A 6,102-nucleotide genomic window follows, 5' to 3' on the forward strand; every position below is an offset into this window, starting at 1 on the left:
GAGATAGGTATAGATAGATATAGATATAGATGATAGATAGATATAGATATAGATAGATATAGATATAGATATGAAGAAGTAATGGTAGCCCAAAGCGGTAGGGAATATCAGGAATATCCAAAGTCATAATATTAGTTAGAATATCATAAAGATAAAACTGTTGTGCCAAGATTAAATGGCACCAGACTTTAATTCCTTTTTGTAAAAGTCTCTTAATCTCTATCCACATAAAATTAAAGGGTTTGAAACCAGGAATATGAAATATAATATTAATATTTTCCATATTAGTGGACAAAATGTACCTTTAAGATTGCTCTGAGACTCAGAAATTAACATAGCAGCACATACAATATGATTGATAATAATGTGTTAATACTCTTGATATCAAAAAGCTTATTTTTGGTTATTTCTGTAAGTTGAACTGTAATATAATTCTAATAAGAAAAATATATTTTAAAAGTTGGCATATTTCTGTTTACCCCTGTTTTATAACATTTATAGAAAAAAACACTATTTTTTCTTAAATTCAATAAAGTGTTAATATTTGATTTGGCTTAATTCAAATGTTTAAAAATAGGAAGTTTCTGCAAACATTTAATTTTAATCATCATTTAGTAGGCTCTAAATTATTCATATAAGGGAACCAATAGTCTTTAAATTCATAGACTTAACTTAAAAATTATTCATTTTCCAAGGAGAATCATCAAAGAAATATTTAATAGATTCATGACAAAAGAAAACATACTCATGAATATAATATATGTAAATTATGTTTCTTTCTCTCTCTCCTTCTACACACATATATATATTTATTTTTATATATATTCATATATATTTATTTATATATATATCCATTTATTTATTTATATATATTCTCATTTTATATATGTCATAAATAAAAATTTTAAATGTGCAATATACACTATTCTCTGAACACTACATATATATTGTGCACTGGTTGGGGGGTTCCCTCAGCACAGCCTTCACCCTCTCACAATCTGGGACTGCTGGCTCCCAACCGCTCACCTACCTGCCTGCCTGATTGCCCCTAACCACTTCTGCCTGCCAGCCTCATCATCCCCTAACCACTCCCCAGCCAGCCTGATCGACGCCTAACTGCTCCCTTACTGGCCAGATTGCCCCCAACTGCCCTCCCCTGCTGGCCTGATCTCACCCCCAAGTACCCTCCCCTGCCTGCCTGGTCTCCCACAACTGCCCTCCCCTGCCGGCCTGGTTGCTCCCAACTGCCCTCCTCTGCTGGCCTGATATCGCCCCCAAATGCCCTCCCCTGCCGGCCTGGTTGCTCCCAACTGCCCTCCTCTGCTGGCCTGATATCGCCCCCAAATGCCCTCCCCTGCCGGCCTGATCACCCCTAATGGCCTCTGCCTCAGCCCCCACCACCATGGCTTTGTCTGGAAGGAAGTTAGACATCCAGAAGATGGCGGGTCGACCTGGTTTAATTAGTATATTGCCCTTTTAGTAGTATAGATAGATTATATGGTATAGGATTGCTTAAATGGGGTGGGGGGAGCCTTTTTCAGCAGGAGGAGATGCTCTTGGCAGACAAAAATACATAATCCCTATATCTGGACTGATAACCAGCCATATGCACTACACTGCCAAACTGGTCATTAAAAAATTGAACCACTTTCTTACACCTTACACCAAACAACTATTGCCCTTAAAACCCCTCCTCAGCCCCCACCTTAGGTTCTGCCTTCCCAGTTCACTCAGATTAGGTTCTGATTGGTCGGTTTCTATGCCAGTCAGTATCTCTGCCCTATCTCTGCACCTGATCAAAGAGGCAGTGCTGATTAGGAGCCCCCCAGGTGGCCCAGAGAGAAACAGAGGTGCAGCTGCTGGGGAAGCCCAGAGAGAAAGAGAGAGGCAACAGCTGATCAACAGCTGCCATGGAGGCTGTGGATCAGCCCCTGCCTCTCTCTCTGCAGGCTTCTCTCCAGGCCTGGTCCACAGCCTCCTCAGTACTCAGTGCTGGGTCGCTGGGCTAGCACCGGCTACAGTCAGTGCTGGTTCATCACAGCAACCGAACACTGACTTTGTGTTTGGTCGAGCCTTCAGTTGTTATGGACCCTGGCTCTTTATATATATACTAGGGGCCCGGTGCACGAAATTCGTGCACTGGGTGTGTGTGGGGGGAGTGTCCCTCAGCCCAGCCTGCCCCCTCTCACATACTGGGAGCCCTCAGGCATTGACCCCCATCACCCTCCAATCGCAGGATCGGCCCCTTGCCCAGGCCTGACGCCTCTGGCCTAGGCGTCTGGCCCGGGCAGCGGGGACCTGCAGTGGCAGCGGGGGGTGCCGCGATTGCGCGGGCTCCACCTCTGCCCCTGCAGGATGCCTCTGGCTGAGGCGTTCGGCCCGGGCAGCGGGGACCCACAGCTGCAGCGGCCCCGCGATCGTGGGCTTCGCTTTAGGCCCAGGCAAGGGGCCCCTAGCTCCTGGGACTGCCAGCTTCAACCGTGCCCAGCTCCCATCGCTGGCTCCACCCCTACTTCCTGCTATCACTGGCCAGGGCAGAAAAGGCACCTGATTCTCCGATCATGGCTGGGGGGCAGGGCAAAGGCGGCCCCAGGGCCGCCTTTGCCCTGCCCCCCAGCTCTTAGCTCCCCCCTGGGTTTCTGATCACTGTCAGTGGCAGGGGGCTTCTTCCTGCTTTCCCTTTCACCTCCCTGCATTGTGCCTACATATGCAAATTAACCGCCATCTTGTTGGCAGTTAACTGCCAATCTTAGTTGGCAGTTAATTTGCATATAGCCCTGATTAGCCAATGAAAAGGGTATCGTCGTACGCCAATTACCATTTTTCTCTTTTATTAGTGTTGACTGTAAATGTGTGTGTGTGTGTGTGTGTGTATATATATATATATATATATATATATATATATATATATATATATTCTCATTCCCATTTTACAATTTCTGGTTAAATTTTGTCATTGTCAATTTCTACTCCTCCCTTTATATCCAGTGTATTTGTTACATAATATTTGTTAAATATGTTTTTTTGAAAATATGTAAAACTTAATTATATGCATATTTTTCTTTATTTTACTGTAAATTATAAAATACATACAAAATTATTAAAAGGCACAATTCATTGGGCCAATATAACTATAAAATTATGTTAATAAAATAAATGTCCTGAATATATCTAACAAAATTTATAGAAGTATAGTGACTATTCAACAAATCCGTCATTGTTTTTAGTGTTTTCCACACAGTTATTTCAATTTTTGTTTCTTTAAGCATATAGGAGAAAATATATAGAGAATGAACTATGTAATTAAGCAATTTAATAGGCATTTATAAAACCCTGAATCCAAATACTAGATAATATAACTTTGTCCAAAAGCACATAGAACATTTAAAAATAGTCATGATATAAGAATACTTGGTTTCTGATATTGAAATATAGGGACCTAAAAGACTTCACACAATCTTCTTAAATAGAAACTGAATTAACACCTAGGACACACTTTAAGAAAATGACCAAAAAAAAAAAAGTTTTTGTTATAATTAATAAGTCATCTTTAAAAATCTGGCCCCATTGATCTACTAAGTTCCTGGAAATAAAATAATAAATAAAATTTTGAAATGTGTAATACACACTTTAATACACAATGACATCAAATTTAATATCAAATGAAAGTCAAAAATTATAACCATAGTTTTGGAAAATTAAACATTAATGTTTAAATAGCTCATGTGTTAAAATATTTTGTACTGAATAAAATTAAAGTAAAAAAATCAAAAGTATGAATTCCAAGTAAGTGATATTTTGAGGATAAGATATTTTCTTATAAATAATTGAACCATTACTATTTAAAAGGATGGTTGAGTTTGCCTTTAAGTAAAGAAAATTAAAGAATGGAGTAGATATTAATGGATAAAAAATGTTACACTTGAGATGATAAAAACATATATGGATTGTTTTCTTAAAAACAAGATATGAAGCTCAATATCAGGTGTATTGATGAATGATTGAAGGAACAAATAAACAAAGTTGAAAATGAAAAGTTTTCAAAGATAAACAATTCTGATGGACAATGTTATAAAAACCTGAGTCAAGAAATTTAAAAACATATGAAAAGAATAAATTTCTCAAAAATCATATAAAGAATTAGAAATCATAAATAGCAATTATAGAGACATTAATGAATTAGTAAAAACTGAGGTGGGTTTGGAGATGAAGTTTAGTAAAATATCCAAAAAGATACAATTATAATCTTAAACCAACTCTTCTAGATAGGAAAGAAAATTAGGAACTTTATCTCAACTCTTTCTAAGCTAAAATAATCTTGAGTTAAAACACAAACAAAATTATAAATTAATTTCACTAATGATATAGATGGAAAACTTTTATCACCCAATGTAGTATTACTTTCAAAAAACAATAAAACAATTACAAAATTGTAACTGATTATATGGCAAGCTTAAAGGGAAAAATTAGTCTGATAGATTTAGAAAAGGCATTTGATAAATTTCACCCTTGAATCTTGACAATAAACAAATGAAAACTTAGAAAAATAGTATAAAGTGACATTCTTTTTTTTTTTTTTAAATATATTTTATTGATTTTTTACAGAGAGGAAGGGAGAGAGATAGAGAGTCAGAAACATCGATGGGAGAGAAACATCGATCAGCCGCCTCCTGCACATCTCCCACTGGGGATGTGCCCGCAGCCCAGGTACATGCCCTTGACCGGAATCGAACCTGGGACCCCTCAGTCCGCAGGCCGACGCTCTATCCACTGAGCCAAACCGGTTTCGGCGAAAGTGACATTCTTAATCTGATAAGAGTAGCTACCAAAACCTACAACAGTTATTATTCTTAATGTGAAATATTATGTTTTCTTTCATAATCAGGAAAAAGTCAATATCCAACATAGTTCCTTGTGAACATATATTGGTAGATCTAGCCAAGTAATAATTTAGGAATATTAAATAAAAGACAACATTTGGAAAAGAAGTAACAAAATTGTCATGATTCACAGGTCATGTTATTTTCTTAATACAAATCCTCAAGGGAACTATCAATTTTATTAGAAATGATAGTACTTTTATTAATTATTAAATGTAAGACCAATATTTCTATTTTACATATCTAAACACCAACAAAGACATTAAAAAACATAATTAAATATACTATTTTAAATGTCATTAAAAGTTTTATAGTATTCTTATGTTCTTGGACATATTTATCAATAGTCCTCTTAAATCCCTGTAGAAATTATTGTTTCCAATATTTGCTTATTGTAAATTAAAATCCAGATACAATATGCTATTAAGATTTTGAACAAGGTTCTTCTTTTTTAATTTATTTTTCTTTGTAGAGAAAGAGTAATAGAGAGGGAGAAAGAAACATCAATATGAGAAACATATCAGCTGCCTCCTGCATGCCCCGTACTGGGGATCTTGTCTGAAACTAGGGCAAGCGCTATGACCAGGAACTGAACACGAAACCTTTAAATGCACAGGACAGGGAAAGGTTTTTTTTTTAAGTGAACAAGGTTTTTATGGTTTAGTTAGCCTGTGAAAGTTGAATTCACCTTTATGGAAATTATAATCCTATAAAGCATTGTCTTTTTCTAAAATGTTATATAGGATGACTAAACTTTCTAACAGCCAGTAGCTCTACACTTATAAAACACTATAAGTCCCTTTCTAGGGAGCCAAGCCTGCCACCAGAACTGTTATGGAAATAATAATTTGCCCAGGAGCCCATTCCAATATTGGACCATGCCACTTTGGTTCATTCCAAATATACTATACAGTGGGGCCTTGACTTACGAGTTTAATTCATTCCGTGACGGAGCTCCTAACTCAAATTACTCATATGTCAAATCAATTTTCACCATTACAATGACACGTGATGCTGGGCCTATGTTGTGGCGTTCACTGTGACATTCGTTGCACCAACTAGCGGAGAGGTATCTGAAGCTGGTTCGTAACCCAAATTTTAGCTCGCAACTCAAAGCAAAAAATCGGCCGAGAGACGGCCCGTATCTCGAAAAACTCATTAGTCAGGACACTCGTAAGTCAAGGCACCACTGTATATCAATCCCAATTTCAGAGATAGTTAC

This window comes from Myotis daubentonii, chromosome 1 (assembly GCF_963259705.1).
Source record: "Myotis daubentonii chromosome 1, mMyoDau2.1, whole genome shotgun sequence".
NCBI classification, from domain to species: Eukaryota; Metazoa; Chordata; class Mammalia; order Chiroptera; family Vespertilionidae; genus Myotis; species Myotis daubentonii.